This window comes from Nycticebus coucang, chromosome 6 (genome assembly GCF_027406575.1).
Source record: "Nycticebus coucang isolate mNycCou1 chromosome 6, mNycCou1.pri, whole genome shotgun sequence".
NCBI lineage: Eukaryota > Metazoa > Chordata > Mammalia > Primates > Lorisidae > Nycticebus > Nycticebus coucang.
This window is the reverse complement of record NC_069785.1, coordinates 101,641,840-101,656,444: the sequence shown is the minus strand read 5'-3', so window position 1 is coordinate 101,656,444 and position 14,605 is coordinate 101,641,840. Positions and strand designations below refer to the sequence as shown.

At 39.4% G+C, this 14,605-nt stretch overlaps 1 protein-coding gene across 4 annotated transcripts in view; it reads right to left on the bottom strand.

The window, feature by feature from the left end:
- ADAMTSL3 (ADAMTS like 3) overlaps positions 1-14,605 on the bottom strand; it is a 406,539-nt gene that overhangs the window by 42,847 nt on the left and 349,087 nt on the right. The window lies entirely within an intron of this gene.

Below are 14,605 nucleotides of genomic sequence, written 5' to 3'. Positions count from 1 at the left end.
AATGGCAGGTCTATTTGTAGGTCTCTAAGTATTCTCCAAACATTCTTGCAGAAGGAACGTATTAGTGTGCATTCCCACCAGCAGTGTAGAAGTGTGCCCTTTTCTCCACATCCACGCCAACATCTCTGGTTTTGGGATTTTGTTATGTGGGCTACTCTTACTGGGGTCAGGTGATATCTCAAAGTAGTTTTGATTTGCATTTCTCTGATGATTAAGGATGATGAGCTTTTCTTCATGTGTTTGTAGATCGTGTGTCTGTCTTTTTTAGAGAAGTTTTTCTTCAAGTCCCTTTCCTACCCTGAGATGGGAACACGTGTTCTTTTCTCGCTAATAAGTTTGAGTTCTCTGTGGATTCTGGTTATTAGACCTTTATCGGAGGTATAACCTGCAAATATTTTCTCCCATTCTGAGGGCTGTCTGCTTGCTTTACTTACTATGTTCTTGGCTGTGCAGAAGCTTTTTAGTTTGATCAGGTCCCAGTAGTGTATTTTTGATACTGCTTCAATTGCCTGGGGAGTCCTCCTCATAAAATATTCACCCAGGCCGATTCCGTCAAGAGTTTTTCCTGCACTTTCTTCAAGTATTTTTATAGTTTCATGCCTTAAGTTTAAATCTTTGATCCAGTGAGAGTCTATCTTAGTTAATGGTGAAAGGTGTGGGTCCAGTTTCAGTCTTTTACAGATCGCCAGCCAGTTCACCCAGCACCATTTGTTAAATAGGGAATATTTTCCCCACTGAATGTTTTTAATTGGCTTGTCAAAGATCAAATAACGGTAAGTAGCTGGATTCATCTCTTGGTTCTCTATTCTGTTCCAGACATCTACTTCTCTGTTTTTGTGCCAATACCATGCTGTTTTGATCACTATCGATTTATAGTACAGTCTCAGGTCTGGTAGCGTGATTCTTCCTGCTGTGTTTTTATTGCTGAGTAATGTTTTGGCTATTCGAGGTTTTTTTCTGATTCCATATAAAACAAAGTATTAGTTTTTCAAGATCTTTAAAATATAACAATGGAGCTTTAATAGGAATTGCATTAAAATTATATATTGCTTTGGGTAGTATAGACATTTTAACAATGTTGATTCTTCCCAGCTATGAGCATGGTATGTTTTTCCATTTGTTAACATCTTCAGCTATTTCTTTTCTTAGAGTTTTATAGTTCTCTTTGTAGAGATCTTTCACGTCCTTTGTTAGGTATGCTCCCAAATATTTCATCTTCTTTGGCACTACTGCGAAAAAAATAGAGTCCTTGACTGTTTTTGCGGCTTGGTTATTATTGGTATATATAAAGGCTACAGATTTATGGGTGTTGATTTAGTAGCCGGAGACATTGCTGTATTCCTTGATCACTTCTAAAAGTTTTATAGTAGAATCCCTAGTGTTTTCCAGATATATGATCATATCATCTGTGAAGAGTGAAAGTTTGATCTCTTCTGACCCTATGTGGATACCCTTGATCGCCTTTTCTTCCCTAATTGAAATGGCTAAAACTTCCATTATAATGTCAAAGAGCAATGGAGACAATGGGCAACCTTTCCTGGTTCCTGATCTAAGTGGAAATGATTTCAATTTAACTCCATTCAATACGATATTGGCTGTGGGTTTGCTGTAGCTCAACTCAACCCAAATAAGACATCCCCCAGACACATCATAATCAATTTCACTAAAGTTAATATGAAGGAGAAAATTCTGAAAGCAGCCAGACGAAAGAAAACCATCACCTACAAGGGAAAGAATATTAGAATATCTGCAGATCCCTCTGCTGAAACCTTTCAAGCTAGAAGAGGATGATCTTCAACTTTTAATCTCCTAAAACAAAATAACTTTCAACCCAGGATCCTCTACCCAGCTAAACTGAGTTTTATTGATGATGGAGAAATTAAATACTTCAATGACATTCACATGTTGAAGAAATTTGCCATAACTAAACCAGCTCTCCAGGATATTCTCTGACCTATCCTCCATAAAGACCAGCATAATCCTCCACCATAAAAGTAAACCCACCCAGAAAATTTTGATCAAATTCCAACTTCCACAGTTGCAAAATGATTAAAAATGTCCACCGGACTCTCCAAAGGCTTATCAATATTCTCAATTAATGTGAATGGTTTAAATTATCCTCTAACGAGACACAGGTTGGCTGACTGGATACAAAAACACAAGCCAGATATCTGCTGCGTACAAGAATCGCATTAAAAGACATTAAAAGACAAATATAGACTGAAGGTAAGGGATGGTCATCTATACTCTAGGCAAATGGAAAGCAGAAAAAAGCAAGCATTGCAATCCTATTTGCAGATGCAATAGGCTTTAAACCAACTGAAATAAGGAAGGATAAGGATGGACACTTCATATTTGTTAAAGGTAATACTCAATATGATGAGATTTCAATTATTAATATTTATGCACCCAACCAGAACGCACCTCAATTTATAAGAGAAACTCTAACAGACATGAGCAACTTGATTTCCTCCAGTTCCATTGTAGTTGGAGATTCTAACACCCCTTTAGCAGTGCTGGATAGATCCTCCAAGAAGAAGCTAAGCAAAGAAATTTTAGATTTAAACTTGAGCATTCAACATCCGGACTTAACATTTACAGAACATTTTATCCCAACAAAACTGAATACACATTCTCTCATCAGCCCACGGAACATACTCCAAAATCGACCACATTGTAGGCCACGAATCTAACCTCAGCAAATTTTTAAAAAAAGAAATTATTCCTCGCATCTTCTCAGACCATCATGGAATAAAAGTTGAACTTAATAACAACAGGAACTTGCATACCCATACAAAAATATGGAAGCTAAACAACCTTATGCTGAAGGATGGATGGGTTATAGATGAGATTAAGTAGGAAATCACCAACTTTTTGGAACAAAACAACAATCAAGACACAAATTACCAGAACCTCTGGGATACTGCAAAGGCAGTCCTAAGAAGGAAATTTATAGCACTGCAAGCCTTCCTCAAGAAAACGGAAAGAGAGGAAATCAATAACTTAATAGGACATCTCAAGCAACTGGAGAAGGAAGAACACTCCAACCCCAAACTCAGCAGAAGAAAAGAAATAACCAAAATCAAAGCAGAATTAAATGAAATTGAAAACAAAATAATTATACAACAGATCAATAAATCCAAAAGTTGGTTTTTTCAAAAGATGAATAAAATAGATAAACCTTTGGCCAACCTAACCAGGAAAAAAAGAGTAAAATCTCTAATTTCATCACTCAGAAATGGTAACAATGAAATAACAACAAACCCCTCAGAAATTCAAAAAATCGTTAATGAATACTACAAGAAACTCTACTCTCAGAAATATGAAAATCTGAAAGAAATCAACCAATACCTGGAAGTACGCCACCTACCAAGACTTAGCCAGAATGAAGTGGAAATGTTGAATAGGCCCATATCAAGTTCTGAAATAGCATCAACTATACAAAATCTCCCTAAAAAGAAAAGCCCAAGACAAGATGGCTTTACGTCAGAATTCTACCAAACCTTTAAAGAAGAACTAGTACCTATATTACTAAACCTCTTTCAAATTATACACCACGACCAAGTGGGATTTATCCCAGTGTCTCAAGGCTAGTTCAATATACGTAAATCTATAAATGTAATTCAGCACATAAACAAACTAAAAAATAAGGACCATATGATTCTTTCAATTGATGCAGAAATAGCTTTTCCTAATATCCAGCATCCCTTCATGATCAGAACACTTAAGAAAATTGGTATAGAAGGGACATTTCTTAAACTAATAGAGGCCATCTACAGCAAACCCACAGCCAATATCGCATTGAATGGAGTTAAATTGAAATCATTTCCACTTAGATCAGGAACCAGGAAAGGTTGCCCATTGTCTCCATTGCTCTTTAACATTGTAATGGAAGTTTTAGCCATTTCAATTAGGGAAGAAAAGGCGATCGAGGGTATCCACATAGGGTCAGAAGAGATCAAACTTTCACTCTTTTCAGATGATATGATCGTATATCTGGAAAACACTAGGGATTCTACTACAAAACTTTTAGAAGCACCTTGTTTTTTATTTTGCATATCCAGCTACCTTATCCTATTTTCTTTCTACCTCTTCATTGTACAAAGACCCATGCTTTCTTCAAATGGGAAACTAACTTATAAAAAATGAGAAGAAAATTATGTCCCAAGAAACAGTCAGAACAGAGCTTGGGGGATTGTCAAGAAATAGACAATTGTTTTACAAATTAGTCTTTTTGTTCCACTAAATCAACAATTCAAGCACAAAGAGGTTTGGGGCAAGCACATCAAGGGTTAGGTGAGGGGAGCTGGGGGTCATTCTCACACATCTCACGATTTCCCACCTTCCCTTTCCACTGCTGCAGTGGTGGTAAAAGCACATTGTTAGGCCATGGGACCCTGTTGACCTGAGGCATGGCTCAGCACAATGGGCTGGACACTGGCTGACACCCTACCAGCTGGCAAGATGCCAGCCCCTCAGTGTGCTGTGCCTGGATCCTAGATCTCAGCTGCGTGGCAGTCCTCCAGGTGAGGTCAGGCCTGGCTTGTTGCCTGTCCCTGAGCCTCCATCACCCACCCTGAGCTGTGGCACCTCCTAGGTTCTGCCTCACTCTGCTGGTCCTGGTTTCTCTGGTCAGGAGAGGAATCTCCTGGTGGTTTCTATTGCACTCAGATGCAGATTCTCAAGCCCACAGCCTCCTTTTCTGTCCAGTTCACTTGGGGTCACACAGTCATGGCTTACACATTGATTAGGAATATCAACAGGGACAAGTACTGGCCTCTGAGCCTGTTTTCTCATCAGCAAAACCATGATAATACCTACTGAATGGGCTGTGGAAGCTGACACACATTAGGCACTCAAGTGATTGCTGTTTTGATGATGAGCTCTGATGGTTTCTCGGCATGTTCTTTGCTGCCTCTTAGCAGTGAAACCACAGCTCTTTGCAACATAGCTGCTCTCGCTGAGTGACTTAGCCTCCATGTGCCAAAATCCAGCTTTAGCTTGGGGACACTAGTGTCCCAGCCCCTCAATTGATGATACATCCATTGCTAAATGCCAGATATGTCTGCTGTCTCCTAGGTAAATCAGAGGTATAAAATCCTATTTTAATATCTTGAGTTACTGGCAGGTTTTAGGTTCAACACTTCAATCAATGACCACTGATACAACTTGTTTGAGATCAGTGGAAGGCTTTCTTCAGTTTCTTTCCCCTCTAATTTTTCATTCATATTAAGACAAAGATCGGCTCAGACCATTATGCGGCTTAAAACCTTTGTCTCCCCACTTCCAACAAAATGAAGCCCAGTGGTTTCACCATGACATTCAAAGCTGTTCACAAGCTGGTCTCCGCTCACACTTCCAAGCCCACCTCTTCCCACCCTTCCTCTCGTCCTCTGTTTAAGTCACACAGAGCTGCTTGCGGTCTTGCCAATCAGCCAGCCGCTCTCATGTTGCTGTCCTCCGGTGTATACACTGTTTTGATTAAGATACCTTTCCTTTTGGTTACAAGTGGCCTGGTTCTAATTCATCTCTCCAGTAAACTTCCACTAATTCTTTAGAAGCCCTAGCTAGTCTCTCTTTAAGTGTCTGATCCACTCCAAAACACTTCTGTTTTCACATTTGTGACATAATACCCTAATTCCTTTGTCTGTAGAGCTGCAGAAACCAGACTATTCATCTCTGCACACACAGGAATGAGGTTTGGCTTGCCGGATACTTAGTGAATGTCTGCTGCATGGCTGGGAAGATGGATGGAATTTCTAAGTGTCTATGATTGACTATTTAAATGAATGTAGGATTAGCAGAGCAAGATGTAGGAAAGATTTCTATACCGTATGCTGAAGTGGGAAAGTAGAAAAAATGGGGATGGGGGAGGAGCATTTTGAATGGGGAAAAACACTTTAAATCTACTTAAAACAGAATTTAATCTATTTCAAGTATTGTATATGATTTTAAAAAGCTGATAAACATAGTAGAGAGAATAGTACTCTGGGAGGCTGAGGTGCTTGGATTATTTGAGCAAGAGTGAGACCCTGTCTTTACTAAAAACAGAAAAATTAGCTGGGCATAATGGCAGGCACCTGTAGTTCCAGCTACTTGGTAGGCTGAGGCAAGAGTTTGAGGTTGCTGTGAACTATGACACCATGGCACTCTACTCAGGGCAAAAGAGTAAGACTCTGTCTCAAATAAAAAAAAAAAAAAAAAAAGAGGAGGAGGAGAGGGAGCGAGAGAGAGAGAGGAAAAAGAAAAGAAAATACGAAGAAAAAAAAATCTCAAATCCAGAAAAATAAATCAGCTTTAGTTTAGAATATGGTGAAAAGGCACCAAAATATTCAGCTGATAAAACAGAAGCAAGCAGATAATCCTCAGATTTTCTTTTTAAGTCTTCTGAATGTTATAAGCAAAAATTTGCAAGTAAATTTATTTTTTCTGGAGAGATGGTTCTTTTTCTTTTTGAGGGGGTCATGGGTTTTTATGATTTGAAGATGTTTGAGAATCACTACCATCAAATTCCACCCTATACAATATACACCAATAGTTGACGGAGGAAAATTATTGTTAGAATGATGAGACCATATTTAGGAATTTAACCACATATCCTGCTGCACCACAAATATTTTCTCGAGATCCCTTCCTGAAAGGGAAATTATTATGCCCAATAAAGAAAGCTAATAACTTTGCTAGACAGCAACAAAATTATTAGGTATATTTCACAGCATTTTATTCCTCAAAAAAAAAAAAATGCCCTGATTAAGAAAAGCCTTTTGAGTTCATGAAATAGGTTTCTTTTAAAACCAGCCACCATCCTGTAGATATGAAAGGCCCTCCCTGCTTCCACTCATCTCCTGGAGCACCAAGAAACCTGATTTGACCCAGAAAAACCTGTGGTTCTTATTATCTGCTTGTGTGAACACTGAGTGGGGTTAATTAAATAATTTTTGCCTACTTTTCTATCCTCTCCTATCAAGAAAAAAAAAAAAATGACAGAGGCATAGGGCTTAAGCCTACACCATTGATAGGTTTAGATTTTTTTTTTTTCATTTTCTTTTGGCCCAGGCTGGATTTGAACCCGCCACCTCCAGTATATGGGGCTGGCACCCTACTCCTTCGAGCCACAGACACTGCCAATAGGTTTATATTTTTTAGAAGGCAATTTATCAATAATATATTTAGAGTTATAGATATAATGCTCTATGAAGTTAGAAAAATGTGGAATCCCCTGTGATGTGGTAATTCCAATCCTGTTTACTCTGTTTTAAAAAAGTAATCCTAATTCTATATGAAATCAGCACATTGTACCCTATAATGCATTAATATATACATGATCTATGTGTTTATTATTTAGTAAAAATTTTTTTTAAAAGACACAAAAGGTATATATACAAAAATGTTTCTAATACTACTATATGTAACTGTAGAGAAAATAAATAGCTTAAATTTCTAGAAATATGGGAATAGTTTAAATATGCTATATTTGTACAATAATACATCCATAGAGTCATTAAATAATATTTATGATTTTTTAATAACGTGAGAAAATTCTATAACTTAAATATAAAGAAAGAGTTACAGGAATGTAACAAAATAGAAATAATAGTTGTGTCTTTGCAATGTGATTATAGTAAAAAAAATTGGGGGGGCTATGTTTTCTAAATATTTTATAATGAGATGTGTCACATTTATAATGATATAAGAAAACACTCGAAAGGGGAGGCATTCAGAACAGAAAGGGCGCTCACTTCGGAAGCAGTGGCTGGGTTCTTCTTTGGACCCTACCTCTGTCTAGTTTAGTCACATCCATCAGGTCTCTTCTTTCTAGGCCATGTTTGCAAAACACCAGGGCTGGACTCAAGGATCGCTCAGTTCCCTCCATATTTAACTACCAAGTTTTTATTCCAACCAGATCTTCCCTAGTTACCTCAGGGGAAATCACTTTCCTTGTTTATCGTTCTTCCTTTTTCGGAGGCAAGATGGGACCTGATCAAGGCTGGTAAACACAGCTGTGGGTACATCCAGACATCTCAGCAGGGCTGTGTGTTCTGAGGTCACGATGACCTGACCAAGACCTGTGTCGTTTCTGTTTAAGGCTGTTCACATCTCATACCACCCTCTGTACTTACTTTTTTTCTGGTTAACTTGCTTTGCTTTAAACACCAACTTTCACATTAAAGATTTTTTAAAATTTAGCAAATTCTGGTTTCACTGAATTATAAATTCCTAGTGCCTGTCTTTTTCTTACAACTATAATTTTAAGTCATAATACAGGTAATTGGGCTTTTCATAGGCTAGTATTTCAGCTATGAAGTAACTCCTTTGTAAAGAACATTGTACTATCTATTTTGAGAGAGATTTTTTTTCTAGGTTCCCTCTCCAGTCTTCCTAATATTGAGTGAGGACTCTTGACACTCAGTTCCAAGACATGACTGGCCAGGTATCTTAGTTCAAACACTTTCCTAGCTTTATTTTTATTTTGTCCCACCTTCCTGCAAAGGACCAATGATCCAGGATAGAATTTCCAGACTGTTAGGAATCTTCTGGTCATTCCACCCTAATTCCTCATTCAGTAACAGAAAACCAAGGGCCAACGAGATTATGGGATAGGCCCAATGGAGACCAGGTTTGAGGGAGAACAAAACAAAAAAAGATATCACTGATAACTATATGTCTATTATTCCAAATTAACAGACATTAATATTTGTCTGTATTTGCTTTAGATTTTTTTTAAGAGATGGGGTCTTACCATATTGCCCAGTATGGCCTCGAACTGCTAGGCTCAAGGAACCTCTTGTCTCAACTTTCTGAGTATCTGGGACTACAGGTATGTGCCACCATGCCCATAGCTTTAAGTCCTTTTTAAGCAATAAAACTTTACAAATAGGGCTAAAGTTCTACCTGCAAACTTTTCCTTCTTTTTCTCTCTCAAGGAGTACCAGTAATCTTGACATTGGTATGCACCTTCCCTCTCTCTGCTACTGCAAACAATGTGCAATGCACATTATAAAAACTTGTTTTGGAGACAAAGTCTCACTGTTGCCCTGGGTAGAGTGCCATGGCGTCATAGCTCACAGCAACCTCAAACTCCTGGGCTCAAGTGATCCTCTCGCCTCAGCCTCCAAGTACCTGGGATTATACAGGCACCCACTACAATACCCAACTAGTTTTTCTATTTTTAGTAGAGACAAAGTCTGGCTCTTGCTCAAGCTGATCTCGAACTCCTGAGCTCAGGCGATCTACTCACCTCAGGCTTCCAGAGTGCTGGGATTACAAGTGTGAGCCACCACAAGGCACATTCTCGTTACTGTCTTTTTACATACAAAAGATGGAATTTCTGGTTTTGAGCACCTCTGCCTTGATCAGATTTTATACAGCTGTTGTCTAAATTGCTTCTCCTAATATGTACTCTGATCAGCAGTGAGTGAGATTCTGTTTATCCATTTTCTTGCCAATCTTTGACAGTGTTTTGCCAGTTTAATATAAAATGAAATATCACTTCTGTTTTCATTCCCTTCCCAATGAGAACAAGAACATTTTCATATGCTTATTGGCCATTAGAGTTTCACTTTATGAGAACTGCCTGTTCATATCTTTTCCTCATTTATGTTGGGTAGTTTGTTACTTGTGTTGATTCATGGCAGTTGTATGGCCACCACCACTATGTAATAGATATTTTATGACTTGTACTTTTTATATCTTTTCTATCCCGAAGTCATAAAGGTATCTCATATTTTATTATAAAAGTTTTTACATTTTTCATAGTTTAGGCATGTAAAACAGAATTTATTTTTGGGAGAGTGTTTTTTAAATTTATAACCAATTATCCTATCATCATATACTTAACAGTCTGTCCTTTATTTAAGATTTTTAATTTTACTGCTATTAAATTCTCAGTTTTCATATACTATATGCTTGAATCTGCTATGGGCTCCATATTCCCCTTATTTGTCTATCCATCTTACATTGCTGTAAGTCATCAAGTTTTGTAACAGGTCTTTGCATTTGATAAAGCAAATCTCACTTATACACTTGCTCTTCCGTATTGATTATAGGATTAGAAGGGCCCACTGGGCACAGTGGGTCACAATTGTAAACCTAGCACTCTGGAAGGCCAAGGTGGGAGGATCCCTTGAACTCAGGAGTTCAAGACCAGCCTGAGTAACAGCAAGACCCGGTCTCTACTAAAAATAGAAAAATTAGCTGGGCACCTTGGTGGATGCCTGTAGTCCCAGTTTTTGGGGAGACTAACACAGGACTTGAAGTTGCTGTGAGCTAGGCTGACACCATGGCACCCTAGCCTGGGAGAACAGAGAGACATGGTCTCTAAAAAAAAAAAAAAAATTATAAGATTAGTCTGCTAAATTCTAACAATCCTATAAGTTGAAATTATTCTAAATTTAGAGATCCACATGTCATATGTTTTTTTTAATTTCTCAATGAGGACAATTATATTATCTATAAATAAGAGGAAAAATTTCTAATTATTATACTTCCTTCCTTTAAAAATAGTTTTATCTTGTTGCACTGCTAGTGCTAAAGCATTGTTGAACAGACTCAGTCATAAATTATTTTAAAACATGCCCTTATTGTTAAGGGCATGTTTTAAAATCTCACCATTGAAATATTATCTTTACTATAGGTTGTTGATAGGGACATTTAATTTTTAAAAAAGTCAGAGTAAGGATGATTCTTTCTGTTACTGGTTTGCCAAGAGGTTTTAATACCATTTTGTGTTAATCAAATGACTTTTCTACCGATATTAAGATAACCCTAAGTTTTATGTTCTTAAATCTCCCTGGAAGACATGGAGGTGCTCCACCCAAATCACCCTTCATAGAAGGGCCCAGTGTTCCTGTTTCTGGCAGCCTACAGCTGTTAGCACCTTCACAATTTGTCTTGGTCCATCCAAGAGGGGGCCACTGCCAGAGAGGACCAATCTGGTGACGGTGGGAGGCAGGTGTATGAAGGCCAGGTCACTGTGGGTCACAGTGTGCAACTCTGATAAGTCAAATATGCTTCAAAGCGCCCCTGTGGCTGGTACAGCTTTGTGGACTGGCCTCTCAATTCTCCTTTTCCCTGCTTGCATCCTCCCTTCCACACACGTGTCAGTGTCCTGCATGCCAAGCACTATCAGTGTCTTGTCCCAGACAACTTAGCCTCTGACAATCTGTTTGAAATGAATACTTTTTAAGTGTTGAAAAATTCTTCACATTTTTGGGACAAACTCTCCTTAGTCACATACATGACCAGGTTCAGTTGCGTAGTATCTTAAACTTGAATTTGTTTGTTTGATCCCATGTCTACTGTTAATGTTCCCTTTGTATAATCCATGTGGACCCACCGTCCAGTGGGAGGTCAAGTCCTGCCCATAGCCATAGAACTCTTCTTCCTAAAGCAGATGTATACTGCTGCTCTATGGCTACCGTTATAAGGTCTTCTTATTCTTGAGCCTATTTGTAATTGTGAAGCATCTCTAACTCTTGTAGGCAATTCAGTTTGCTTGATGAAGCACTTGCCCAACGCACCTTGTGTTTAAGAGATTCTACATTTGGGCCTGGGCCATTGATAGCTCTGCCAGTGCCATCTGCTGGGAATCACCATCTTCCCAGCTCAATCCACTCCATGGGCCAAGAGTGTCTTACAGACTAAAAAGGAGTGTGATGGATAGCAAGGTGCTTTAAGGCTGGGACTCACCCCCACTGCACCTGTGACGAGCTTAGGGAATAAGATGAACAACACATAACACAAGACAGAAAATTACAGGGAAAGTAATGTTCTTACTGTGCACTGACAGGAGGAAACGTTGGACCCTTACTGGTCATTTTCCTCAGAGAGCTTCCCTTTCCGACCAGAAGGTGGCAGAAAGGGTGCGTTATAAACTATCCCCTCTCTAACAACAAAAAACTTTTTTTAAAAGAGCTTAAAGAGGAGGATAAATAACTCTTATAACTTTTAACCTTCAGAAATATACAGATTTTCTGGTTCTTATTTACTATGCTTACTAGAAATATTTCTAAGAGTAATGAGATAGTTATTATTGATAACCATATGGGTTGGCCAAAACGTTTTTGGCTATAACAGAAATATTAATTTGTCTAGAAGTTATAAATATGTGCTATGGGATCTATAAAAATGACTTCAGTATAGTTAGTAAAAAATATTTTTACTGATTATAAAAATATTTCTACTGAAAATTAAAAGAAAAACTTATACATGCTACTGATTTACAAAAATCCCTCTCTGCAATATGAAGATGTCATTTGTGAGGCAGCATTCAATGTTATAAATTACGTTATAATGTCCTCATCCATAAAATGAAGGATTGGATTAGATGATAACCAATCTCCCTTCTTACGCTAATATAGCATATTTCTCATCTTAGAGATGAAGTAAGAACAATGTGGCTATATACTAGCTAGTCGAGAACTGTCTTTAAAACCTGAGTTTTCTGACCTTTTATCAACTTCACCATCTGTTTTAAAAAGATGAATACCCACAGACAGCTAGGTGAGCTGCAGCTTCTGCCCATAAGGGAACAATGTGAGTTCACTATGGTTCGTTTACAATGGTGGCTCATACCTGGAATCACAGTAACTTGGGAGGCTAAGATGGGATGATCGCTTGAGGCCAGGAGTTTGAGAACCCACCTGGGCAACGAAACAAGACCCCATCTCTAAAAATAATTTAAAAAATTTAGCTGGGCATTGAGTGGTCCCAGCTACTCAACACACGAAGGCAGGAGGACTGCTTAAGCTCAGGAGTTTGAGGTTGCAGTGAGCTCTGATTGCACCACTGCACTCCAAGCTGGGCAACAGAGTGAGACCCATCTCTAACGAATAGAATTTTAAAAGTGGCACATAACTCAAGATGACTGTGGAGCATCCAGAGGTAGATTTATTTTGAAGAGGAAAGAACTGCTGATGAGTTCCTGGGGTCTGAGTCCACAGGGGCTGATGGCCAGGTAAAGAAAGAACAAATGGGACAATTCCAACTAGGAGTTGAAAGCACAGGGAGTGGGGGAGACTGACTGCTTTCAACAAGGAGCTCCATGGAGACAGCGGTGCTGCAGGCCACCAGCATCGCACACAGGGAAGGAGGGCAGCCAGAGCCCGGGAGGGGTCAGACACCCCACATGCTGACTGGGCCTGGATAAGAATAAAATAAGACGAACTAAATGGTCTTTGCTGGAGGCTTTACACACAAAAACATTTTCCCAATCCAGTCCCTGACTTATGATAGTAAATGATATGCCCCATTCCTTTCAATGGCTCATCTTCATGCAAGCCTGATTTGAAACTATCATGGAGGTGAAAAATTTAGAAGTAATGTTAAAAGTTGAGGTTTCTCTTAATAGAAGTCAAATCTGTTTTTTAGAATCCTCTGCAGGTGTAGGGCTATAGAAACTCTAGACTTCTGTGGCTTGGCATCTGCAAAATTCCATTCTGCTTTTCTCCTTGCCGTGGCCAGAGAGAATGCTGGCCCATTCTGTAATGCTAGGTGTGTTTTGCCAGAAAACTCGCATATTTGTGGGCGGAGTCAGTTGAGAGCCTGGAGAGATTTTTCAAAAGTCTGCATAGGCCAAACACTGCAGGGATTTCCAAGGGGTGAAAAATAATACCTTGGGGGTTAGCAAATTTCCACTGTTTGTGGAGCCAAAGGTACAATTCTAGAAACATGGCAAAGTAACTGATCGTGGCAGGGGAGGGAGAGCCTGAGAGCTGGCCAGTGGGTCCTAGGATGTTTTCCTTCATGCACCCCTCCGTGCTCCTGAGAGCAGTGGCACGGGCTCCTCAGTCACCCTGGGCTGTATGGCTCACAGCCTAGCTAAGATTTATGTTGTGTGGCTGTAAAAACAGGTTATCTCATTATAATTTGGAAACTTGGAAATACAGTGATCCAGGAGTTAAGTCAATGTACAGTAAATCAAGGACATATACAAAGTCATCTTAGAATAGCAGATGTCAATTTGGAGGACCTTGTAAATCTCTCTAAAGACCTGATAAAAAGCTACTCACACAACCCCCTTACCCCCAGCACTCTGTGTCCCCTGCAGAATGTCCCTCTGTACAGCATGTGATACCATCACAGTTCATGGATGCATGGCCCAGGTGAAGACTTAAGAATCCATGGCTTATGAGGACAGAATGGCCCTAGGTTAAGGCAAGGTCAGACTGAACGTGTAATAAAGCATGAACACTCCATTAGAAAGGAGGTTTTTCTGCAGCTACAAATATGGAAGAAAAAGCCACAGAGGTACAGCCTGCTGCTGCTTCCCCAAAGACAGTCCAGAACTGAGCCAAGGCCAGGGACACTGGCATTCCTGATCCCTGCCTGGGTTTACCTTCCTGGAGGACACATCCAACAATTTCCAACTAATTCCCTCACTCTGACTCTGTACTCACCAAGCAATCATCCGAATACAAGTTAGCCCCTTCCGTAGATGTGCCACAGGGACAGAGCGCTCTGATCTTGCCAATGAGAACATTCCAGAGTACATGGCATCACAGTACAGTCTGGAAACACGTGGACTGGCATTCTTTTCTATACACTGGTCTCAGGAGCTGGTGTGAGCTCACCCCTGAGAGTAAGATCCAGGGTCAGACTGCTACAA